The 27,752-nt window shown below is 39.7% G+C and overlaps 1 long non-coding RNA gene across 20 annotated transcripts in view; it reads left to right on the forward strand.

The window, feature by feature from the left end:
* The window catches only part of LOC129636993 (uncharacterized), a 499,812-nt gene that overhangs the window by 164,146 nt on the left and 307,914 nt on the right, over positions 1-27,752 (forward strand). The window contains exons 10-11 of one of the 20 annotated variants that reach the window (XR_008707270.1): positions 12,982-13,057; positions 13,892-14,033. The exons of 18 other annotated variants lie outside the window; for them this stretch is intronic. This is a non-coding gene — a long non-coding RNA (uncharacterized LOC129636993). The remainder of the gene's footprint in view (positions 1-12,981; positions 13,058-13,891; positions 14,034-27,752) is intronic. One more of the 20 variants, XR_008707263.1, reaches the window with a different exon arrangement.

The following is a 27,752-nucleotide window of genomic DNA, read 5'->3' on the forward strand; positions in this document are numbered from 1 at the left end:
CTCATCCATAGGTTTTTAGAGGATAGCAATCTGACTTAAATACCTTATTTTCAGCATATAGTATAGACTTTCCCTAGACTATTTTTGCATATGTAATTTTTTAAAAATACAGAAGACCCAGAGTCTGATTCTGAAAGAATCCACAGTCATATGAATGACAGATTTGGGGTATGACTGGGGACTGGAATGGACACAGAGCTCTTTTAATTCTGCCTAACAAAGCCACAGGCTAATGTTAAAGAATGTTTGTGTGATCTCTCCAGTGGGGAATCAGTTACTCTAACACAGGAGTCTTTACAGAGATCCAAAGTAATCATAAAACTATTATAACCACAAGACCTCTTCATGGTTATCCGCTCAATAGTGAATGCTCCCTTTTTAACCCAGCTCTTATATTCAGAGAAGGATTGTAGTATCTCTAGCCTGGAAGAAATCCCTATTACTGTGGCTAATTTACTTCACCTCTGTGGTTCTTGGATGAAGGATGGAGTGGAAACCACCCCAGGTGATTGACTCTGAATTCTACTCCTAAGCAATATATGAAGAGCTTCAGTGATCTTTCGGAGAAGGCAATGGCACCCCACTCCAGTACTCTTGCCTGGAAAATCCCATGGATGGAGGAGCCTGGTAGGCTGCAGTCCTTGGGGTCGCTAAGAGTCTGACACAACTGAGCGACTTCACTTTCTCTTTTCACTTTCATGCATTGGAGAAGGAACTGGCAACCCACTCCAGTATTCTTGCCTGGAGAATCCCAGGGACGGGGAAGCCTGGTGGGCTGCTGTCTATGGGGTCACACAGAGTCGGACACGACAGAAGTGACTTAGCATAGCATAGCATAGTGATCGTTAGCCATTTAGCCTGCCTTCCTTCCCTGGGAAATACTGTCCAGCTATTCTCTGATGGCTCAACTGGTAAAAAATCTGACTGCGATGCAGGAGACCTGGGTTCAATCCCTGTGTTGGGAAGATCCCCTGGAGAAGGGAATGGCTGCCCATTCCAGTATTCTGGCCTGGAAAAGTCCATGGACAGAGGAACCTGGCAGGCTACAGTCCATGGGGTTGCAAAGAGTCAGACATGACTGAGCAACTTTCACTTTCATCCCCATATCTCAGTAAATTGTTTACCATAGGCAGCCTTCTGATTTATGGGCCTGGGCATTCTTAGGACTGTAAAGAGAAAAGGAAAGTGCATGATCACCATGTTGGAGCTGTGAGGGGAAAGCCTGTCTTTGGACGATCAGATGCTATGAGGAGGGCACCCGTGAACGTAGTTCCTCTCTCACGATGTAAGTATCTTATTTACATTGACATTTCTTGCTCTAACCCAGTGCTGCACACATGGGATAAATATATGTATAGATAAATCTTCATAGAAGGGAGAATGAAATAAGATAGAATGCGATGAATGGAGGAATTGAAAAGCAAGGGGCTCATTTATATTGGAGGTCAGCTATCTGGTGAAGAGGGAGAAATAACAATTTAGCTAATTGTAAGTTATAAAGCAAGGTTAGAACTTTCAGTTTACCATGAATTCACACACTTGTCGTTTTTTGCTTAACATTTATGTTCTCTACTAGACTGTAAACTCCATAAGGGTAGAAACTGTAGATTTTAATGACAATACTGTTAATTTGACCTAACGAGTCTAGTTTCTGAACCTGGGCAAGAAACTAAGTGGGACCCTGATGTAGGGTGGTGTAGGATACTTCATGTTTGTGTTTCCCACAAGGTTTATTTTTTATCATTTTATTTTTCACATACTTATTTATTTATTTAGCTGAGACAGTTAGTTGCAACAGGTGAGATCTTTTTAGTTGCAGTATGCGGAATCTAGCATGAGGGATCTAGTTGCCTGACCAGGGCCCTCGCATTGGAAACACAGAATCCGAGTGACTGGACCACCAGGGAGGTCCCCCCACAGGGTTTAGGTCAACTCTTAGCACAGCATTGATGTTTAGTATTTCATAAATGAACACTTGATTGAAACAAAAATTGGGAAAGCCTGATAGCAGTGGATCTTTGTGTTCTTAGAATTCATTAGAAAAAAACTACTTTGGTGAAGATGATATGGAAGCACCAGGTCTTTTTCCCTGTTCACTTAACTTTGTCTTACAAATACACTGAGTGATGCCAAAAAGTGTATCAGACAAGGTAGTGGGATTTCAACCTGTTACACCATTAAGGAGAATTTTTCAGAATTATCAAACCTCCTTTGAAAACATTTCTACACAGGTCACATCATGATCTGTTTGCCATTTGTAAAGTAAAACACCATCATGAAAAAGAATGTTTAATGCCATAGAGAAAAACCCTACCTTTCCCAGTTAATAAATGTCAGATTGCTCATTTTAGCTGCATGGGAAAGAAGGAATCATAAAATAAGATCATAACCTCCTATGAATTTTGAATCAAAATGGAGATTAAGAAACGAAGGTTTGATAATCCTTAATGTTTGCTCTTTGAAAAGTCTGCTATTTGTTTAGAGTATGGCTGGCATACAATGTGGGATGGACAGTTATGATCAGGCTCCTTTTCATCATCCTGTCCTTGTAGTGTTCATTTATGCAAACTTTCTTGCTCCTGTTCTGAGCCCTGTTTTAAGATGAGAGTGAGAGTATCAATATAGCCAAGTGCACTTGGTATATTCCATCTGACTCTAGTGTCTTTGGCCCTGTGGTTTTTGGTGGCCATCTTTAACCTACAACAGATAGCTAGAATTGCCTTTTCTTCAAATCTTCTAAAGATTTGATTATTTATATATAAAGTATTAAACACTCATAGACATTTGAGCAGTGTCTGGAGGTGGCTGCCATGTCTGAAAACATTTTAGTACGTTTGATTCATGTGATAAATTTTGGACATTTATTACGTATATTGATATATAAAAAATAGTTTATTGATACAATGATATAATTTAAGATGAAATAGTATTATGTTTCCAGACTTTCAGCTACCATGTATTATAATCTTAATGTACACATTCTATAACCCACACCTCCACTATTCATTATCTCCCTGGACATGTGCTCAGTTAAGTTCAGTCACTCAGTCGTGTCCAACTCTTTGCCATCCCATGGATTTCAGCACTCCAGGCCTCCCTGTCCATCACCAACTCCTGGAGTTTACTCAAACTCATGTCCATTGAGTCGGTGATGCCATCCCACCATCTCATCCTCTGTCGTCCCCTTCTCCTTCCGCCTTCAATCTTTCACAGCATCAGGGTCTTTTCAAATGAGTCAGCTCTTCACATCAGGTGGCCAAAGTATTGGAGTTTCAGCTTCAGCATCAGTCCTTCCAATGAACATTCAGGATTGGTCTCCTTTAGGAGGGACTGGTTGGATATCCTTGCAGTCCAAGGGACTAGCAAGAGTCTTCTCCATCACCACAGTTCAAAAGCATCAATTCTTCAGCACTCAACTTTCTTTATAGTCCAACTCTCACATCCATACACGACTACTGGAAAAACCATAGCTTTGACTAAACGGACCTTTGTGGGCAAAGTAATGACTCTGTTTTTTAATATGCTGTCTAGGTTGGTCATAGCTTTACTTCCAAGGAGTAAGCATCTTTTAATTTCATGGCTGCAGTCACCATCTGCAGTGATTTTGGAGCCCAAGAAAATAAAGTCTCTCACTGTTTCTGCATCTATTTGCCATGAAGTGATGGGACCAGATGCAATGATCTTTGTTTTTTGAATGTTGAGTTTTAAGTCAACGTTTTTACGTTGCTCTTTCAATTTCATCAAGAGGCTCTTTAGTTCTTCTTCACTTTCTGCCATGAGGGTGGTGTCATTTGCATATCTGAGATTGTTGATATTTTTCCTGGCAATCTTGATTCCAGCCTGTGCTTTATTCAGCCTGGCATTTTGCATGATGTACTCTTCATTTAAGTTAAATAAGCAGAGTGACAGTATACAGTCTTGATGTACTCCTTTCCCGATTTGGAACCAGTCTGTTGTTCCATGTCCAGTTCTAACTGTTGCTTCCTGACCTGCATACAGATTTATGAAGAGGCAGGTCAGGTGGTCTGGTATTCCCATCTCTTTCAGAATTTTCTACAGTTTGTGGTGATCCACACAAAGGCTTTGGCATAGTCAGTAAAGCAGAAGTAGATGTTTTTTTGGAATTCTTGCTTCACTGATGATCCAACAGATGTTGGCAATTTGATCTCTGGTTCCTCTGCCTTTTCTAAAACCAGCTTGAACATCTAGAAGTTCATGGTTCATGTAGTTGAAGCCTGGCTTAGAGAATTGTTGAGCATTACTTTGCTAGCGTGTGAGATGAGTGCAATTGTGCAGTAGTTTGAGCATTCTTTGGCATTGCCTTTCTTTGGGATTGGAATGAAAACTGACCTTTTCCAGTCCTGTAGCCTGGACTGGAAATTTGAAAATTTCCAAATTTGCTGGCATATTGCGTGCAGCACTTTCACAGCAACATCTTTTCAGATTTGAAATAGCTCAACTGGAATTCCATCACCTCCACTAGCTTTGTTTGTAGTGATGCTTCCTAAGGCCCACTGGACTTTGCATTCCAGGATGTCTGGCTCTAGGTGAGTGATCACACCATCATGATGATCTGGGTCATGAAGATCTTTTTTATACAGTTCTGTGTATTCTTGCCACCTCCTCTTAATATCTTCTGCTTCTGTTAGGTCCATTCCATTTCTGTCCTTTATTGAGCCCTTCTTTGCATGAAATGTTCCCTTGGTATCCCTAATTTTCTTGAAGAGATCTCTAGTCTTTCCCATTCTATTGTTTTCCTCTATTTCTTTGCATTGATCGCTGAGGAAGACTTGCTTATCTTTCCTTGCTATTCTTTGGAACTCTGCATTCAAATGGGTACATCTTTCCTTTTCTCCTTTGCTTTTCTCTTCTCTTCTCTTCACAGCTGTTTGTAAGACCTCCTCAGACAATCGTTTTGCGTTTCTTTTTCTTGGGGATGGTCTTGATCCCTGCCTCCTGTACAATGTCATGAACCTCCATCCACAGTTCTTCAGGCACTCTGTCTATCGGATCTAATCCCTTGAATCTATTTGTCACTTCCACTGTATAATCAATCATAAGGGATTTGATTTAGGTCGTACCTGAATGGTCTAGTGGTTTTCCCTACTTTCTTCCACTTGTCTGAATTTGGCAATAAGGAGTTGATGATCTGAGCCACAGTCAGCTCGCGGTCTTGTTTTTGCTGATGGTTTAGAGCTTCTCCATCTTTGGCTGCAAAGAATATAATGAATCTGATTTCGGTATTGACCATCTGGTGATGTCCATGTGTAGAGTCTTCTCTTGTGTTGTTGGAAGAGGGCCTGTGCTCAGAAAGGCACAAATTAGAGTAGTAAGTTTAAAGCAATAATGATTGCACTGGCAAAAAATGAAAGGTAAAGTTCTAAATGTTCATTAATATAGATCTGGTTAAATAAATGGTATGTATGTAAGAATGAATAAGGTAAGATAATGAACAATACATACAATAATCTGTAAGAATAACCCTGTTACACATAAACTATAAAATGTGGAAAAAATACAAAAATGTCTTCTTAAGGGCTCTAGAGAGTAATTGAAAGTTGGAAGACTTGAAGGAAGTGAGAACTTAGTTTGTGATTTTTGTGGCTTTTCCTTATGGTTGGCAGTGATTATGTCACAGGGCAGGGTAGGTAAAACTCTAAAAGTTAGCCAGAGACAGAGCTTGGGGCAAACACTGTTGTTAAACTGGAGGGCCATTTTAAACAGTAGGCCACAACTTTCTGCCTTGGCTTAATAATTTGTGCAAAGAGGCAAATGATTATCAAGTTTTAAGATGTAGAAATATAATGAAGGTATTAGGCTCTTTCCCAAAAACAGAAAAAATAGAAAAAAGAACATAAGCACACAAAAATCTACATGTCATTGAGGAAGTGTCATAGATTCTTAAAATCCATTTCTAATTTTGCATGTGCACACACACACACACGTGCGTGCGTGCACATACACACACACACACACCCGCACCCGCCCCTGGCCTTCATGACAGAGGCCAGCTTAAGGTTGGTAGACTAAGTAATATCATGGATTAAAAAGTCAGGATAAAAAATTTCTTTAAGGATGAGGATACCCTGATCATTTGATCTGGAGTAAATATAAACTCTTGCACTTTGCCCTAAATAATTAATTACAGATTTACAGAATGACAAAGACATGACTCAGTAGTCCCATAAACAGGAAAAAAAGTTCTGGAATTTTGTTGATAATAAGCTCCATTATGTACTATAAATAATATTATGTGCCTGCCAAAAAAACAAATGTGATCTTCAGTTGTTTTAATGGAAATTAAGGTTTTAGGACTGCAGTGAACAATATGGCAGCCCTTAGCTACTTGTGGCTGTTTAAGTTTAAATAATACAAAAAACCCAGTGCCTCAGTCACATCAGCCACTGTTCAAGTGTTCAATACTTAACATGTGGTTAGGTGACTTTCATATTAGCATCAAATAGAATGTTTCCGTCTTCACAGAAGGTTCTACTGGATAACTCTGCTCTAGAGCAAGAGAAGTAAGAGTTATACTCTGCATTTGTCAGAACATTCCTGCCATAGTAGACATGTGCTGTTTGCTGCTCAGAATGGATTCTTTCCTTTTCCTATAAATAGAATGTTGAATGTCCTATGGAAAACATCTCCTTTCCATTGTCAACCATGTTATTTGTATGGGCTTGGTGCCTCTGCTAGCCTTATTAGCCAGCATAAGAGATCCTCATGACTCCCACAGGGCAGTGTGGTTTAAGGTTGGAGGACTGAGAACTACGGCAGGTCTTTTGCTAGCATATATGGAGAGTCCAGACTTGTCAGGCAGCCATCTGAGAATAGAACCAAATACAGTGAATTATAGAACAGAGAGACAAAGGGAATTGAAAGCTTGGTGACACTGTTTGAACATCTGGATCAAGCTTCATCGGAAGCCCACCCAACAACTGTTAGATTACGCAAACTCATAACCTCCCTTCAGTGTTTAAGTATGTAAGTTGGGTTTCCTACCACTTGAAACATGAAGAGCCCTAAATGATATCTTTGATAAATTGAGTTCAGTTGTGCATGTTCCTATTTGGAAAATGATACAGCATAATGGAATGTTTTCAGAGGAGAAAGACCAGGAGGGTGAAAGAACTTCAAGGAAATATCCCTCTTTTATTCCCATGACCAAATTAAGTCTTCATTCCCAGGCTAATCCAAGTGGCTGATGTGACCATTTTGACATTTCATAAATTCCCCTGGGAAAAAGGTTTCTAAAAGCTTCCAGTCTTCATTTAAAGTGGTATGGTAGAAGGAAGAAGACCATATGATGAAGTCACTGAATCCACAGATCTCCTAGTATCACTAGTACAAAAAATAAGAGAGCAAATCATGTAAAATTACTTTGCTTTTAAATGTAAGTGACACTCATACCAGCACGAGGCTGCATTTTAATAACTATGCTACTACAAATTGTGTCAGTTTAGTTGGATGATATTATCAAAGAAAACCAGTGCATATTATTTCTGTGTCATTGTCCAATCCAGTACATTTTTATGAAATTCTACAGATTGAGTTAATATTTTAGAGCTGTATATATAATGAAATTTAAAATATTCTTTGACAATTGCTCTCCTGGAAGGCTGATAGGAATGTTCAATAAAGGGCTGCAGAGAATTGTTTTCAGAGGCTTGAGGGAAAAGGTAGAAAGACTTATTCTCTACTCTTAAAATTTTTTTAAGCTCCTTTTTTTGTGCCTAATCAAGTCAGCTGTCCACTTGCTCCTTTGCCACCCCCGTCCCAAACCCCTATGGCCCCACCTTTGGAATTAAAAGTTAACGATTCTTCAGAGGTTACAAGCTATAGCGTAGAAATTCACAACCTTGTTTGTACACTGGAATCACCTGAGGGACTTTAAAAATATAGATACTATTTAACATGAAATTACCATATGATCCAGCAATCCACTCACCCAAACGAATTGAAAGCAGAGACTCGAACAAATACTTGAGCATTATTCACAGTGGCCCAAATGTGGAAATGAATGCCCACCAATGGATGGATGGGTAAATAAAATGTCATCTATACATAAAATGGGATATTGTTTAGCTTTAAAAAGGAAGGCGATTCAGACACATGCTACAACATGGGTGAGCCTTGAACATTGTGCTAAGTGAAATAAGCCAGACACAAAAGGACTAATGTATAATTTCACTTATATGAGCTACCAAGAATAGGCAACTTCATGGAGACAGAAAGTAGAAAAAATTGGTTACCAGAACACTGTGGGGAGAGAAGAATGGAGAGTTATTGCTTAATGGGTACAGAGTTTACTTTTGGAATGATAAAAAAAAAGTTCTGCAGATGGATGTTGATGATAGTTGTACAGTCTTGCCTGGAGAATCCCAGGGATGGGGGAGCCTGGTGGGCTGCCATCTATGGGGTCACACAGAGTCGGACATGACTGAAGCGACTTAGCAGCAGCAGCAGTGTTTTTTAGTCACTCAATTATGTCCGACTCTTTGTAACCCCATGAACTATTATAGCCTGCCAGGCTCCTTTGTCCATGGAATTCTCCAGGCAAGAATACTGGAGTGGGTAGCCATTCCCTTCTCCAGGGGATCTTCCTGACCCAGGGGTTGAACCCAGGTCTCCTGCATTGCAAGCAGGTTATTTACTGTCTGAGCCACCAGGGAAGCCCATACAATAGTGAGTGTACCTAATGTCCCTTAATTGTACAGTTTAGATAAAATGTGAATTTTCTGTTTTTTGTATTTTATATATAGAGAGAGATAGACAGATGCCACCCTCAGAGATTCTTATGTAGTTGGCCTAGGATGCAGCCAAAGTATTGGAATGGTATAGGCCACTCAGGTATTTCTAATGTGCAGCCTCATCCCTCAAAGTCTGGACAGGTAATAAAAATGAATAAAAGCATCTGGATGGGACTGCGAAGACAGAAAGAGCACATGCGTTGTCTTAAAGGGGCAGCTGCCAGCACTTGGCCCTGATTAATTTCTCCCCTGAGAGAATACAGGTCCCAGAGTGGCCAGATCTTCTGAAATATTTTAAAAAACAAACATATACCTGAATGTTTTTAGGAAACTTAATTTTTAAGTCATCCTGACTGACTCAAATTTTAAATGAAATGAAACATCTAATGACAAAATAAAATATGTCTGAGGCTGTATGTTGGTTACCAACCACCTCCATTTGCCTAGGACCACCCATGTGGTCCTAGTATCAGAAGCCATCTTGGAAAATCACACAGTCCCAGGCCAACCAGGGTGGCTGGCCACCCCAGTAGGCTAACTGGCTTATATCTTCTGGTCTGAAGAGGCAGAGCATCAACAGTCATTTGATTCCCTTCAGTGATCACAGGCAGGTAAGAATGGAAGGGATCTTGCAGGAGTTTTTATCTCCCTTTGATATTCAGCAGCAGTCCCTCTACCCCAGGCCACTTCAAATAAACATGTATTCTAAGTAAAAACAGCAACTTACTAAGCAAACCCAGCCGTAAGACAAATTTCACAGCATTCCTCTTAATTAGATTTGTATTTCCAGGCTCCTACTATACTCATTGGTCAAGTTTTTATTAAGCTATGTGGTTCTGACATTTTCCCCCACTTATTATCAGCTGTTCTGTTTGTGGAGATCTTTCCTTGGTGTGTAATAGATTTATTAACTTAGGTGTCTGTGACGGGATTTATAGGAAGAAATACATATTTAGTCTTCATTCCCATTTCTGGCACAGAGCTCCTAAAACCCTTGGAATTTCCAGCCACAAAGGTGTCTTTTGTTAGTCAGGTGACTTTTGGAAAGCAACTAAGGGTGGGGCCTGGTTGCCAGGAGAAGCAATCATGTGATTAGAGGGTTGAAACTTTCAGTCTCACCTCCCTGAGTTCTAGGTAGAGGAGAGGGGTTGGAGGAATGAATTGGCCAATGGCCAATGTCAGTGATTTAATCAATCATGCCTATGTACTAAAACCATCATAAAAACCCAAAAGGACTGGGTTTGGAGAGCTTCTAGGTTGATGAACACATGGAGATGCTGAGAGAGTAGCATGCCTGGAGAGGGCATAGAAGCTCTTTGCCCTTTCCCCACACCTTGTCCCATGCATCTCTTCCATAGCGATTACTGAGTTATATCCTTTCGTAATAAACTGAGTAAATGGATTTCCTGAATTCTGTGAGTCACTCTAGAAAATTAATCAAACCAGGCAGAGAGGGGGGAATGTGTAGTCTCTGATTTATAGTCAGTCGATCAGAAGTGCAGGTACAAGCCTGAACTTATACTCAATCTTGTGGGACTGAGACCTTAACCTATGGGATCTGTTGCTAGCTCTGAATAGATAGTGTTCAGTTCTGAACTGAATTGCAAAATACCCAGCTGCATTGGAGAATTTCTTGGTGGTTGGGGAAAACCCTGCATCTACAGTGAAATTGGGTACAGAACGTTAATGGGCTATTCACAGATATTCTGGTTCCGCTGTTTCTGATCACATGGCCTTTCTCCTGCTTACTGACCAATCCTCCAGATGTTAGGATTTGCTTTCCCCATAATTATGTGATCCAGTTCCTTTATAATAAATCTCTCTCTATATGTGTGTGTGTGTGTGTGTGTGTGTATACACACATAAACATCTTATTGGTTTTATTTTCCTGGAGAACCCTAATACAGCATGGCATGTAAACATGAGCCTAGAAGCCCTGCTATGTTTTCAAGTTGCTTCTTCTCTTTGACTGGTGCTCAAGGCCCTTCCCAATCAAGATTAGACCTCAACCTTTCTACCCTATACAACCGATACTGCAGCCTCACTGGACTCCCCAAACCTGAGGCAATCCATACCTCCATACGTTTGCATACTCCTTTTCCTATGCTTGGAGTGCCCTTCCCTTCCTCTGGAAGAATCTTTTTTTTTTTTTTTTTGTAGCCATCACCACTGTCTATTTCCATATTCCCCAAATATTATCCTTTCATATTATCCCAAATATAAGTAAAAAAAAAAAAAAGTGTTAGTCACTCAGTTGTGTCTGACTCTTTGTGACACCATGGACTGTAGCCCACCAGGCTCCTCTGTCCATGGAATTCGCGAGGCAAGAATACTGGAGTGGGTACCCATTCCCTTCTCCAGGGGATCTTTTCACCAGGGAAGCCCATCCCAAATATAAACTCTGTGTCTGTGGAACAATAACTCCTACTTCCCCTTTCCTCAGTCCCTGGTAGCTTCTATTATTTTTTCTGTCTTTATGAGTTTGCTTATTTGGTACCTCATGTAAGTGGAAGCATATGATAGTTGTCCTCTGTCTCTGGCTCGTTTTACTTAGCATGGTGTTTTCAAAGTTCACCCATTCTGTAGCATGTATCAGGCTTTCATTCATTTTAATGGCTGAATAATGGTCTGTTGTGTGTACATGCCATATTCTCTTTGTTTTGGATTCGGTTGTTGATTTTGTTGTTGTTGAGTTGTAGGAGCTCTTTTTATATTCTGGACATTACATAAATACATTATCAGATACATGATTTGCAAATATTCTCTCCTGTTCTAAGGATTGCCTTTTAACTGTCATGATAGTGTCCTCTGATGTATATTTTTAATTTTGGTGAAGTTGATTTATCTTTTTTCTTTTCTTTGTGTTTTTGATTTCATATCCAAATAATCATTAACAAATTCAATGTCATAGATTTCCCTTTATATTTTCTTTTAAGACTTTTACACTTTTGAATCTTATGCTTAGGTCTTCGATCCATTTGGAGTGAATTTTTTTATACAGTGTGAAGTCAGGGTCCAACTTCATTCTTTTGCATATGGCTATCCAGTTTTCCCAGCACCATTTGCTGAAAAGATTATCTTTTCCCGATTTAATTATCTTGGCCCTCTTCTCTAAAGTTAATTGCCCATGTAGGTAAGAGTCTATTTTTAAAAATACATAAAAGTTTGTTATTTTTAGTCTGATATTTTGAAAATTATAACAGGATAAAAAGAGGTAAAAAAAATTCTCATAATTTACTACCCTGATCAACTTGTTAATATATTTCCTCTTGTTTTTTTTTCTTTTCTAATTACATAGCAAAATGCAGATAAATGTAGTAGGCATAAATGGAAGACAAAGTGGAAAGGGTTAAACAGTATCTGTATTAAATTTGTATTTATATTTGTTTTATTGTAGTCCTCTAAAAAAATAGGTGGTGGTTTAGTTGCTCAGTCATGTCCAACTTTTGCAACCCCCTGGACTGCAGCCCGCTAGGCTCCTCTGGCCATGGGATTTCCAAGGCACGAATACTGGAGTGGTTATCATTTCCTTCTCCAAAATATATAAATATGTGTGTGTGTATGTGTGTACATATATACATATGTGAATTATATGTAATTCACTCAGCATTACACCCTGGATATCTGTCATTCAACTATTTATACTTAGATACATGTACCATAGCTTAAGGTACATCTCGAAAGTCACCATTTCTGAAAACATTTGCCCAGTCTTCCTGATCCCAGGTAAAATCTGGGTACATTTTACACTCTTGGTATCCTTGGGTACCTTCTACTCTCCTGCATAAAGGCACTTGTACCACGTACAGAGCACATAGTAGGTGCTTGGTAAATGCTCGTTACATTAGAGATGATGCTTCACAGAGATGTTCACAGAGGTATTCAGTAAATGGTCATCCTGAACATGTGACATCCTTCATAGTCCTCTCTTCCATCCTTTGTATATCATCCCACTAGGCATCAGCAGGATTTCAGGATAGGTCTGGCAAGTGCTGGCTAACCAGCAAGTATTATGGAGGCCATCAATGTTGTGCACATGGCCCAGGCTTGGTTCCCAAACCCTCTGAATGAAGAATATGGAAGAAGTTCTGCCTCAAGATGCCGATTCAATTTTATTTTGCTCTGCTGCTCAAAATATAAGGCAGATTATTTGCAGGAAGGAGGAAATGAAGTGATAGTTCTTCTAGCTAGGTGTTACCTCACTACTTCCTCGGTATCCCTTGCTTTGAAGGTACCCATGGTCTGAAGAGTACTGCTACTCCCGTGCATTAGGGAGCCTGACCTGTGGCTGTCCTCAGTTCCTCAGGGTAAGGGTATAGCAAACGCATCCTCAGGTAGTTTCAATCACTTCGCCTCCTTTCCCCTCTCTCTCCATACCTTACACTAAACCCAGGAGGTGGCAGTGGACTCAGAGCACCTCCTCTCTGGCTACACCACTTACTTAAAAGATTACGAAAGTCATAAAAATGTCAACTTCTGTATTTCAACTCTGTAAACTACACATGCAGAAATCTCTCCACTCACTCCCCATTTCTACAGCTTGAGCAAGAAGCCTTTAGCTTCATGCTTGAATAACAAATAGCATAGAAACCACCCTTTGTCAGCCCATCTTCAAATGTTTCTCCAGCCCCGTCACCAGAAATAAGTTCCAGACTGTAGAAAAGAACACTCTGGGACTGTCACTCTTACCTTTACTCATTGTCACGCGCAAGACCTTTTGAGGAACATCTATCTGCTTAAATGGAGAAATAGCAGTTGCAGAATGATACAAGGCTCAGAAAATGTATGATTTCATGGTATTTGTATAAGTAGTTAATACTAAAATAAAATAACAACAAAGACAAATTAAACTTCAAATCTCTTCCAGGCATTCAGCTGAATGCTGTACACACTTTATTTAATCTCCATGATACTATGGCCACTTTACAGTTGAGGAAATAGACTTTGAATCACTGTTGAAGGTTGCACAGCTAGTCTGTGGTTACTTGAAAATTAGCAGTGTATCCACGTCAGAGTTGCAGCTGTTTCTCTTACACCATCCTCCTTCTTACTGACCTTTATTCAAGCTCTTTCATTAAAAAGAAAACCAATGTACATGTATATATTTCATGGGAAAGTTAAAGATACATGCATCTTTACAGGAGAGTCTCCCAGAAGCTGAAATCCTCAGAAAGAACTGGAGCTGGTACTTAGAGTCTACCAGTGCACAGTGGTATCTCCCCGCCACCGGTCTCCCTTGTTTCTCCCACTCTGTGCACCGTCCCTCTACTTGAAGTCTCCACAGTGAGTATGCTGCTTAAATAGTTAGTACTAGTATCTATGCGTGGGCATTGCTGGTAGAATTTCTCCTATAACCTAAGAAAGAAATTTTAATAGTACTGACTGCCTCAGAAGGGGAAAATTTTTCATCCCTGGGAGAATTTAGGCAGGGATGAAGGATTATTGTTAGTCAGTAATCTTGCCGGTCAGATTCTGCTGTGAATAGGTGGTTGGGATGAAGCTCTCCTCTGTTTGTAGGATCACAGGTGAAAAGATCCCAGAGGATCCCTTTTAGATTTTCTGTGGTTTGCTTTCTCTGGCATATTTATTCCTCCTCACAATCCAGAAGGATACAGACGGATGACCTTTATGAACCCATGTTGGTTCAGCCAGACTCTGTTCCTTGCCATAAACAATGGGACTAGGAAAGTTACTAGCTCCAAAATGAGCCAGTTGGTTTCCCATCCTCCAGAATTTGGAGTTGGGATGAAGAAAAGCAAGTCAGGGTTGATCTCTTAAACAGAGGAAATTTAAACTGAAGAAAGCTGTACTCACCATGGAGATCCAGGTAGAAGGACAGGGTGCACTGAGTGAGAAATAAGGGAGACAGGTGGTGGGGCGATACCACTGTGTCCTAGTAAACTCTAAGTACCAGCTCCAGTTCTTTCTGAGGATTTCAGCTTCTGGGAGACACTCCTGTACCTTTATAGTCAATGGGTTTCTTTTGCCTGCAGCCAACCAGAAGAGGCTCAACTAAGAAAGGGATGAGTAGGGATCAGCCCTCTCTTTGAACATGAGCAAAAGAACAGGCTGGCAGATCTCTGGACTGGGATCCCATTCCTCCATTTCCTTTGCCTTTGCCACCCAGGAATCTGTGAAATCTCAGGAAGACCCATTTCTGTGTTTGCGGAGTTGCATGAGTACAAGGGAGATTTGTGGGGCTTTGTTTGATTTAGCTGTGGCTTAGGGGGTTTAGTAGAGAGAAGGGTACAAGTGAAGGAAAGGTTACCCCACAAAGGAAGCTCAGGAAATGCATGTTTTAAACCAAATCCAACCATTACATCTAAGTTTGGTCCAAGTCTCTTTCTCTTTAGGTGTGTGAGAATTTTGTTGTCACTTCTGTAGAAGTTCATAGACAGTCTTGGTTCATACGTGATAAATCACTTCTGAGGATGGCTTTGAGGTGAAACTAGTGGAGCCTGTCTGCTGCTTTTCAGTGAAGAATTTGAGGCCACCTCTTGAGCAAACTCTTGTATTGGGCGTGCTTAACTGGGAGAAACGTTACCCCAGAGAGACAAATAATCTTCCCATTCTTAAGGAAGTCTGGACTATTTTTCTAGCACACATGGACAACTCATAATTATTCTTAAGTAACCCTGAGAATTTTAACATGAATTGAGTTATGTGTTTCTTGTTAAATGGATCAAATTTCAACAAAGCCCGGGAAACATCTTGAAAAATCACATGAATACAATTTCCAAAGAAAACAATCCAAGAATTACTGCCAAAGAGTTTTATTTCCACTAGGAAGGAAGAGAAGAGTTTCATTTTGCCCCCCACACAGACTGTATGTTCAATTTGTGGTCTGCAATGGAAAATTTTGCTGATTTTGCTGAATTCAGGGGAGGAAAGGAATGAAGGAGACTATTGTTATTTGAGTGATAAAACTGTCTTTCTTTCCTTTAGTATTAATATATCATTAGCATTTTCATTTTGATTCTGTTGATATAAATACTGAATTTTAATGGCATGTGATGTACTACCCCATGATGCTTGTATCATGGGCCTTATATAAAGACCTACAAGTAGGGTGCTGCCAGCCCACACAATACCCTTGTGTGAATTAGAAAAAGATGCCCCTTCCCAGCATATGTAGCCTTGTGAGCAGCCAGTGAGCACAGGGGACATTTGTGCAGATTAGGACCCAAACACCTCTTTCTCTGGTGGGCACAACATTGTGCCATGGTGTAAATCTTGATTTCATCCTCCTTCCCTTTTGCCAGTTGCTCTTATGTTGGACACAGCTTCATTACACCATTTCTGCCTATAAGACATGTAAGGGACTAATCCGGGAATCACCCGTTGTCTAAAGAGATGCAGTACAACCATCATTCTCCATCTTTAGTGAGTAGAAGAGTCACCTGGGAACTTGTTAGAAATACTTGAACCCCACCCCTCATATTCTGATGCAGGACAAGTAACATATGGTCTAGCCATCATTACTGCCTCATACTCCCCCAGGTATTTCTGATGCTGGTGTTCCAAGAACAATGGTTTGAGAAGGAAAGATGTTAGAATTACATGGTCTAGGTCATCTTGGAAGAGAAGAGCTTGAGGCTAGCTGAACTTATTGGAGAAGACCTACAGAAGATGGCAAATTTTAGTTATGTGATAACTAAACTGTAATTTCTGGAACTTTTGCCTAGTAGAAAAATGTCTTTATTTCCCAAAAATGGATGATAAAAGCTCAACTACGTTTATTTGAAATTGTCCCGGAGAGAGCAATGACAGCTGAAGAAAATTGTTTCTAGATGAATCTCTGAAATAAGCTTTGCTGGGGAACTGAAGACTTGGCAACCACTACTGCTAACATCTGCCTTTGGACCAAAATAAGTATAAAGCACAAACATGTTAGCTTGGACTAAGCAGAGCCTGACAGTGACACCAAAACACCCAGAGACATGAAACCTCTGCAACTGTCTTCTCATTGGCTTCCCAGAACTTTCTTCCAGCGGCACCCCAACTCTCTGAGGCACCTCTGACAATACCACTGCATCCTTAATAACAGAAAATATTATATTGGAAATGGGACTGTGGTGCATATGGAATAGTGGTTTCCACTACAAATTTCATTAGTGATTTTGAGGCCTTCAGCCCAGAGCTTTATACTTTCCTAAAGAACAATAATATTCTATAATAATAAGCAAGATAAAATCCACACAGAGAATACATAGCAACAATCATCTATTGATTGTATGAGGCAGCATCTTCCCCGTCATTATTGGACAACCCTCTATCTTTCCAACCCTTGCAATATACAGAAAACCCTCTATATGTTGTCTGTGGTGGAGGCAATAGTTTTATCTCTAAAGATCACATTTGAAAAGGCCCAGAATGAGAAAACTGGGAAGAGGGAGAAATACTTGCAGTCATGATACAGCAGTCCATATGCTCCAACAGTCCATATGCTGGATAAGAACAGATGAAAAGCATTGCAGTTGTTGATCAGTTATTAAAAACATACCAGGGTCTTCACCTGTATAGAACCTTGAGCAATGGTGGTTCAGATAAGCCCAGTACAAGGGCAGCAAGAAAACTGGAAGTTATCCCATTTGAAGCGATGGTGGGCCTTTCCACCCTCTCTTTCATAAATCAAGTATATCATCCAAGTAACAACAATTCAGTTTGTTTCTTCTTTCTTGTCAAGTTCATTGATTTGTTAGTTCTTCCTTTGGAAAACCAAAACTGAAGAAAAAGTCTATGTGAAAAAGGGAAAATTAAACTCTTCCTTCCTGTCAATTTTCTCCAGGCCATTCAGGCCAATTCATTTAGTAAAACAACCCTGGTAGGTGCTATTAGGTGATCTATCAAGGTTCAAATAAAGTAATAGGTATCTTTAAAAAAGTAATTCTTGTATATTTTTGAGATTAGTTCTTTGTCAGTTGCTTCATTTGCTATTACTTTCTCCTATTCTGAAGGCTGTCTTTTCACCTTGCTTATAGTTTCCTTTGCTGTGCAGAAGCTTTTAATTTTAATTAGGTCCCATTTGTTTATTTTTGCTTTTATTTCCAATATTCTGGGATGTGGGTCATAGAGGATCCTGCTGTGATATATGTCGGAGAGTGTTTTGCCTATGTTCTCCTCTAGGAGTTTTACAGTTTCTGGTCTTACGTTTAGATCTTTAATCCATTTTGACTTTATTTTTGTATATGGTGTTAGAAAGTGTTCTAATTTCATTCTTTTACAAGTGGTGGACCAGTTTTCCCAGCAGTCCCACTGCTGGGCATACACTATGAGGAAACCAGAATTGAAAGAGACACGTATACCCCAATGTTCATCACAGCACTGTTTATAATAACCAGGACATGGAAGCAACCTAGATGTCTGTCAGCAGATGAATGGATAAGAAAGCTGTGGTACATATACACAATGGAGTATTACTCAGCCATTAAAAAGAATACATTTGAATCAGTTCTAATGAGATGGATGAAACTGGAGCCTATTATACAGAGTGAAGTAAGCCAGAAAGAAAAACACCAATACAGTATACTAATGCATATATATGGAATTTAGAAAGATGGTAATGATAACCCAGTATACGAGACAGCAAAAGAGACACAGATGTATAGAACAGTCTTTTGGACTCTGTGGGAGAGGGCGAGGGTAGGATGAAACATGTATAATATCATATATGAAACGAATTGCCAGTCCAGGTTTGATGCATGATACTGGATGCTTGGGGCTGGTGCACTGGGATGACCCAGAGGGATGGTACGGGGAGGGATGTGGGAGGGGATTTCAGGATGGGGAACACGTGTATACCCATGGCGGATTCATGTTGATGTATGGCAAAACCAATACAATATTGTAAAGTAAAAAAAAAAAAAAAAAAGAGAAAGAAATGCAAATGCAAAAATTCAAAAAAATAAAAAAGTAATTCTGATTCCATTTCAATTCAACATCAAGTATTGAGTAACTTTTATGAAACTGGAACTGCTAGACAGGTGGAAAGGCAGTATAGGATATGTGATGGTTAAGAGCATGAATTTTGGGTCAAGTAGACAGATCTTGGTTTGACTCATATGTCTTGGGCTTACTGGCTGTGTGTCCTCAAGAAAATTGTTCACCTCTCTGAGTTCTATAGAACCAAAATAGAACATATAACCTCATAGAGTTGTTCAGGATTTAAAATGATGAGCACAATAACAGTGATTGACACATAACAAGCATCCAGTGAACAGTAGGGATTATTATATAAAGATGAAAATCATTGAATTGTACCTTCAAGGCACTCATAATTTAGTCTTAGGGATCCACAAGGTTTTTTCTGTGGAAAGACAGATAGTAAATGTCTTAGGCTTTGCAGGACATTTACTCTTTCATAACTACTCAGCTCTGCTGTGGTTCCACGAAAGAAGCCATAAACATATGTAAATGAATGAACACAGCTATGTCTTAATAAAATTTTATTTACAAAAAGAGGTCACAGACCAAATCTGATGACCCCTGGTCCAGTAGATTAGCTTGTGAAAGTTAGAACTAGTGTGTATTCTGCCCTCTTTCCTGAAAAGAATGTTTGCTGGCCCACTAAATAGTTTGTTAATACTAATTGGTATTCCTGAGGACACATACTTTATGGAGGAAATAGGTTATGGTTAATAATGTCAGTCCTTATGTTGAATTTTTTATTTCATTGAACAGTAAATTTTTGTTAACTAATTAATTAACACATTTGTAAACAATTAGTTTAGAAATGTCAAAAAGCAAGAAGTTATAAATGTCAAAGGACTGAGTTCATAAATGTCAGTGGCTTGATAATCAGCTTTGTGTAGAATATGACTTCAAGGAGAAAGCATAGCTCATGATGGCAACAAGTGATGAAGGTTGAATTCACCAAATCACTGATTTTAAGGACTTATTGCTCTCTCTCATAAGAACTTTTTTGAAAGTATCATCCAAACTGACAAAGCTATTTGATACCTAATTGTTGTTCAGTCACTAAGTTGTATCTAACTCTTTGCGACTCCAATTATGGTCGCACAAATAGTCCTAAAAATTCTACTTGGACTATGAGATAGTCTAGGCAAACCAACACAAAGGGTCTAATCAACCACTCTCAGGATTATTCATACACAAGACTTCTAGCCCATAATCTCTCTTCCACATCTGTATTATCAGTTGAGTACTACCAGAAGTCAGAATCTCTCTGTATTGTATTTCAAATAATTTTTTTTGTCAAAAATAGTAAAATACTTACTAAGTTTAACTTGTATAGTATTCAGGTTTATATATATTAAAAAAAAATCCAGATAAAGATTTACTTCAGATGACAGTTGATCTAACAGCTCAAACATGTCAACAGAGTCCCTATTTTTCTCTTTCTGGTCTGCCTTCCGCTGTGACAAGTTTTATTCTAAAACTTCGTATTAAAAAGACGGCTTGCAGTAGCTTCTGGCATACCTGTTTTCCTTAGTCACATACTGTATTGAGTCACATGCTGTAATGAGTGTATTTTTGTCCCAATATTCTCAGCAAAATCTAGAGAATTGCCATGTTTAGACCAGCTTAGGTTATATGTTTACATCTGAGCTAATCACTGTAGTCAGGCAGCAGGAATACTCTGATTGGCGTAACCTTCATCACACCTTATAATACTGGAGGTCAAGGTGATATTAGTTCCTCTGGGATACTGGAGCTGTTGGAATAGGGAAGGGAGGAATGCATATGTAAGAGACAACCAATCAAGGATCAAAAAGGTCTTTTGCATCCACTGTTGAGTCATTTATGCAGGTTGAGGATAGCCCATAGAAATAGTGTTCCTATACTCTCCCAACCCCTTTCCCCCCACTTCCATCCCTTGCTAACTGCCACTGGCCATTAAAAGATGTGGTATCTCCTTACCTCAAAAAACTTGAAGCTAGCTAGACCCAACATGTCCTAGTATCCCTTGTAATCTTTGACCACCTCTAGGTGTGACCACCTCCTTTGTTATCTGTCCTCCTATGTACTCTTGCTCCATGCTTTATGCCTGGCCAGACATCTCTCACCTCTTTTCTTTCCCAGCCCTTCCCACTAAGCCCATTAGATGAATAACATACACCCTGCCTCTTCAACTGTTTCATAGTCAGTCTCAACCTCTCTACATGTGCCTCTGACATTTTCAAACTGAAACCTATATCTCCTAAATTCTAGGTTTTATGTCTCTGTCCAAATATTTATTCAAAGTTTCTTCTTGAAAATCCTAAAGAAACCTGAAACCCAGCATGCCACACATGTCTACTCTTAGTCTGTGTTGTGGAGATTTCAAAGCATGACTGTACATTCTTTGATGTTCCTCCCTTTAAGAGGTGGGACTCTGTTAGCTTTTGGATCTGGGTGAGCTTATGACCTGATCAACAGAGTACAACAGAAGTGATACAGTGTGATTTCTGAAGATGAGTCATAAAAAGTCATGTAGCCTAGCCTCCACTATGCTCACCAGAACACTCAGCCTTAGAACTCTCATCCTTTAAGTAAGAAGTCTGACTACCTTGAAGCCGCAATGCTATGAGGAAGCCCAAAGCACAGAGAAATCCATGCATAGTCTCTGGTCAACAGTCTTGACTAAGATCAGACTTCAAATCATGCCAGCCTAGGCCTTGACATATAAGAGGAAGACTCCAAACAATTCCAGACCACAGCTGTTCTTGTTCAGTTCAGTTCAGTTCAGTCACTCAGATGTGTTTGACTCTTTGCAACCCCATGAATCGCAGCACGCCAGCCCTCCCTGTTCATCACCATCTCCTGGAGTTCACTGAAATTCATATCCATCGAGTCAGTGATGCCATCCAGCCATCTCATCCTCTGTCCTCCCCTTTTCCTCCTGCCCTCAATCCCTCCCTGCATCAGAGTCTTTTCCAATGAGTCAACTCTTCGCATGAGGTGGCCAAAGTACTGGAGTTTCAGCTTTAGCGTCATTCCTTCCAAAGAAATCCCAGGGCTGATCTCCTTCAGAATGGACTGGTTGGATCTCCTTGCAGTCCAAGGGCCTCTCAAGAGTCTTCTCCAACACCACAGTTCAAAAGCATCAATTCTTCGGTGCTCACCTTTCTTCACAGTCCAATTCTCACATCCATACATGACTACTGGAAAAACCATAGCCTTGACTAGATGGACCTTTGTTGGCAAAGTAATGTCTCTGCTTTTGAATATGCTATCTATGTTGGTCATAACTTTCCTTCCAAGGAGTAAGCATCTTTTAATTTCATGGCTGCAGTCACCATCTGCAATGATTTTGGAGCCCCCAAAAATAAAGTCTGACACTGTTTCCACTGTTTCCCATCTATTTCCCATGAAGTGATGGGACCAGATGCCATGATCTTCGTTTTCTGAATGTTGAGCTTTAAGCCAACTTTTCACTCTCCTCTTTCAGTTTCATCAAGAGGCTTTTTGGTTCCTCTTCACTTTCTGCCATAAGGGTGGTGTCATCTGCATATCTGAGGTGATTGATATTTCTCCCGGCAATCTTGATTCCAGCTTGTGCTTCTTCCAGCCCAGCATTTCTCATGATGTACTCTGCATAGAAGTTAAATAAGCAGGGTGACAATATACAGCCTTGACATACTCCTTTTCCTATTTGGAACCAGTCTGTTGTTCCATGTCCAGTTCTAACTGTTGCTTCCTAACCTGCATATAGGTTTCTCAAGAGGCAGGTCAGGTGGTCTGGTATTCCCATCTCTGTTCTTGTTACCCCTAACTATTTGAATGATCCTAGCTGAGACCCCAGACATCAGGAGGCAGAGATGAAACATCCTTACCGTGCCTTGTCTGAATTCCTGACACGCAATATTTGTGAGCATAAGAAGATAGTAGTTGCTTTATGCCACTCAGTTTTGGGATAGTTGTTATGCATCAATAAATAACTGGAACACCTGTCATTCTTAGTTTGATTTCATAGCTTAGTGGCTCCTGGCCTAGGCTTCCTTTTTAAAATAAAAGCAAATGTTACTAATTTTGAGAAGAGTTTGTCATGATTCCTCCTTTCAAGCTTTGGTGTAATTTGAGACACCTTGGTGAGAAAAGGTGTTTGATATTTTACTGAGTTCAGTTTCTTCCTTCTAGAATTCTGAAGAATAGGATACAGTTCTTGAAATACATAAAAACTAAAAATTTTTCTGAAATTCTCTCAGTTCAGTGCTGTGTTTCTGCATATCTGGCTTGAGAGATTTTACTTGTTGGACAGATTTTGAATTAGTTTTTTATGCAATGAATAGCTCATTAAACTCAAAGCACCCTTACCCTCTCATTTTGCTTTTCATTATCTTTGCCCTCTTACATTGTGGGCAGTGTTGGATAGTGCCAGACTTTTTAGCATCTGGAAATCATATAAAATTCAGTTTGTGAATAAAAATATTCTACCATTTCCTGGTCAATTTATTTTGCTAAATACAAAAATTTGGCTTGTTCCCTTATAAATGACGAAAAGGGACAAAATTAATGCAACTTTCAATGTATATATATATTTTTAAAATGACCATCCTGTTCCATAAAATAGTTCCACATATTAAGTAACTTAGAAAATGTTTCTCCAGGTTCGATGCACAATACTGGATGCTTGGGGCTGGTGCACTGGGATGACCCAGAGGGATGGAATGGGGAGGGAGGAGGGAGGAGGGTTCAGGATGGGGAACACATGTATACCTGTGGCGGATTCATTTTGATATTTGGCAAAACTAATACAATTATGTGAAGTTTAAAAATAAAAGAAAATTAAAAAAAAAAAAAGAAAATGTTTCTGACTAAAATCCAGTTCTAAAATTGAAACTATTCATTGATTCATTCATCTAAATATTCATTCAATAAATACTTATTGAGTACCCACTGTGTATAAACCATTCTATTAGGTAATAAGAATTCAGAGGTGAGAAAATCCAAAGATTTCCCTTAGAGGGATCCTAAAGAGTCATAGAAAGTGCTTTCCTGAGTACATTCCATGAATTTCTAGTCTCACTTTTGAAACTGCTGCAGAGAGTTCTCAGAAACACATTTGCAGTGTCTCCAACTCCTTTGTCACTGTTGGCAGTAAGCAGAATCTTAGGTGGAGCTGTTCTTTTAACAAATTAAACAATGATCAAAACTTTGCTCATTTTCCCACCACTATTTATCATCTAATTCCATGACCATTAAGATGTTATGTGTGTGACAGCTATATACAGGATCATACATATAACAAAAAGAAAACATGCACACACAGAGGAAATAAAATATACTAGGCAAGGCAAAATATGTCATGTAGTTTAAAAATGTATATTTGCACCTTAAAAAATACTTGCTACTCTAAGATTTTTCAAGGGACATCTGTTGTTTTGTCTTATCAGCATAAGTTCCTTTTTCTAGTAATATCACCCTAATTTTGCTTGGGGAAATCAATGCTGTTCCATTCTCAATCTATGCATTCTGAGGGTAGTAAATTCTGCTCCCCAGATCCGGGGGTGAGCATGTGACATAAGCTCCAATCAGCAAATGCCCATCCTCAGGCCACAGTTATTGGCTCTGGGTCACTCGTGTGACTCCAGCTAATCCAATGAGAGCTTTAACCAAGTTCCTGCAAGAGCCTAGAGAGAGGCACTTGGTCTTTCCTTTAGGGTTACTAACAGATCATCATGCTTCCTTGGGGCATCAGGCTGCCATCTTATTACCTCATGGGAAGATTCATCCAAAGAATGGAACCAGCCCAGAAGGCAGAACTAAGATGAGGAGAGAAAAATCACACCTCTCAAGAGATTTAAGCCTTTTCTCTCCAGACTAAAAATTCCTTAAAAATTTTTGTTTGCTCTTTTATTAGCCAATCTGTCACTTTTAGTAACTTCTGCATCTCTAGATGTTTATAAACTAACCAGTATATATGTGGTACTTAAACACTCACTTTGCTTTAATAAGCTGCCTTTCAAGCCATTCGAGAAAGATTTAGAGGTTAAAGAATGATGTGGTAGGTAATTTATGTTTGAGTCAACCTCCTATTTTATAGACTATGTTTAAAAAAGTACCTATAAATATTTCATCTTAGCATCTTCAGTAATCTTAATGGGTTAAGTGCCCAATGTGTTCTACATGTTGTTCGATTTACAGTGGTCTACCTGAGCAGATGTGAGCTGATTTCCTCTTTCTTATTCCCACCACACACACACTACCAAGCACAGAACTGACCCTTGAACAATGTGAGTGTGAACCACCTTGGTCCACTTATTTAAAAAGAAAAAAATATCTGTGGGTTTTTATTCAGTAAATATTGAATATATACTATAGTAATGCATAGTCTGTGGTTGGTTGGATCTGCAGATCTGGAAACATGGATACAGAGGGCTCACTGTAAAACTATACATGGATTTTGGATTTTCTACTGCGAGGGGGTGGATTCTCCTAAACCCTGTGTTTCTCAAGGATCAACAATATATACACACATATATAGTTCCTGGCTTTCATTCTCTGCTTCAACTTCCAGGATTCTGATTCCTATAAACCCAGGTAGAAATTTAGAAATACACATGTTTCTGTAGAAACTCGTTAATTCTAATCCATCTGAGCTACTCTTTGTGAAGTACTGGTTTAAGGGGATTAGAGTCCTAGAGAATTATAGCTGGAAGAAACTTTACATATGATCTAGTCCAGTCTTCATTTCCCACACCTATTTCACAGTTACAGAGACCAGGACCCAGCTCTAGAGGTGAACACAGTTGGTGCCAGCGCTAAAATGAGTCTCTTGACTCTGTCCAAAGACGTTTCCACTGCACTTGTGTGGTCTTCACACTCAAACCTGAAAACAGAACACAGCTGTGCTCTCCCCTGCAGTCTGAACTCAAGGTTAAATTTTTAGAAAAAGAAAGTAAAAGAATAATGTGAAACCACTTAGCTGGTGTCATGCTGTCCTGCTGGAGTCTCTAGTCAGTTATGTTGGTCGTGTCCAACTCTTTGCAACCCCATGGACTGCAGTACGCCAGGCTTCGTTGTCCATCACCACCTCCTGGAACTCGTTCAGACTCATGTCTATCAAGTCAGTGATGCCATCCAACCATCTCATCCTCTGTCATCCCCTTCTCCTCCCACCTTTAATCTTTTCCCAGCATCAGGGTCTTTTCTTACGAGTCAGTTCTTCGCATCAGGTGACCAAAATATTGGAGTTTCAGCTTCAGCATCAGTCCTTCCAATGACTATTCAGGATTTATCTCCTTTAGGATTGACTGATTTGATCTCCTTGCTGTCCAAGGGACTCTCAAGAGTCTTCTCCAACACCACAGTTGAAAAGCATCAATTATTTGGTGCTCAGCTTTCTTTATGGTCCAACTCTCATATCCATATGAGTACTAGAAAAACCATAGCTTTGACTAGACAGATCTTTTTTGGCAAAGTAACATCTCTTTTTTAATATGCTGTCTAGGTTGGTCATAGCTTTTCTTCCAAGGAGCAAGTGTCTTTTAATTTCATGGCTGCAGTCATCCTCTGTAGTGATTTTGGAGCCCAAGGAAATGAAGTCTTTCACTGTTTCCATTGTTTCCCCATCTACTTGCCATGAAGTGATGGGACTATGATCTTAGTTTTTTGAATGTTGAGTTTTAAGTCAGTTTTTTCACTCTCCTCTTTCACTTTCATCAAGAGCTTCTTTAGTTCCTCTTTGCTTTCTGCCATAAGGATGGTGTCATCTGCATATCTGAGGTTATTGATATTTTTCTTGGCAATCTTGATTCCAGCTTGTGCTTCATATATGTTACGTATATAAGGTTAATACAGGTATATTTTTCAGAGCATATAGTATGTGCTAAGCACTATGTTAATACATGTATTCTCTCTTTTGATGCCTATATGATCCTTAAGATAGAGGCGCTAGCACTGCTTCTGGGTGTGAAAAGTGAGGTTCAGTAATTTACCTGAATCACTCAGGCAGAACTTTGATTTCAGTCCTAACAGGCCCTGGTTGCTTACCATATTCTCCTCATCTTTCTCTCCCTCTGTCTCTTCCTTCTTTCCTTCCCTTCCTCCTTCCCCTTCTCCTTCTATTTTTCTTCTTCTCCATCCCTCTTCTTCTTCCTAAATACTAGTTTCTTGACCTCAGCCAGCAAACCTTCAAATGTAGGCCATTTATTATGATTTGGGAATAACTGGCAATGTGTACTATTCCCACAGTGTGTAATATCCCTAGCACTTTGAATAGGGTCAAAACATGTTTTACTAACCGAGCAAGGGAAACTTGTTCTAAAATAAGGGCCTAGAAAGTTTGGCTGCCTGGCTATGTTGGAGATCATTGATCTTGAATCCTTTGAGATTAAGGGAAAGTCTAGAATATTCCTAATGATGAAGATGGTGATGATCATGATGATGATGATGATAATAAACAATAGTATTTATTGTAAGCTGGGGCAGGAGGAGAAGGGGATGACAGAGGATGAGATGGCTGGATGGCATCACTGACTCGATGGACATGAGTCTGAGTGAACTCCGGGAATTGGTGATGGACAGGGAGGCCTGGCATGCTGCGATTCATGGGGTAGCAAAGAGTTGCACATGACTGAGCAACTGAACTGAGTGAGTCCCAAACACTGTTCTCAGGGTTCTGTATACGTTACTTCTTTTGCTCTGCACAACAGTCCTAAGCAGTAGGAGCTCTTATTATTCTCACTGCCTCTGTAAAGAAGCTCCTTAGCCTATGCAAGATAGTGTGTGTGTGCGCTCAGTCGTGTCTGACTTTGCAACCCCATGGACTATAGCCTACCAGGCTTCTCTCTCCATGGAATTTTCCAGGCAAGGATACTGGAGGGGGTTGCCATTTCCTACTCCAGGGGATCTCCCTGACCCAGGGATCGAATCTGCATCTCCTGCATTGGCAGGTGGATTCTTTACCACTGTGCCACCTGGGAAGCCCATGCAAGATAGGATGGTGGCTAAATAATACATTGTAATTGACTGACTTGCCCAAATCAAGAAGGGTAAATCCTCAATTCAGTTTTTAGGAGTATCAAGGAAAACTGTATCTCATGCTTCTTTTGTATCTTT

The sequence above is a fragment of the Bubalus kerabau genome, chromosome 1 (genome assembly GCF_029407905.1).
Source record: "Bubalus kerabau isolate K-KA32 ecotype Philippines breed swamp buffalo chromosome 1, PCC_UOA_SB_1v2, whole genome shotgun sequence".
NCBI lineage: Eukaryota > Metazoa > Chordata > Mammalia > Artiodactyla > Bovidae > Bubalus > Bubalus kerabau.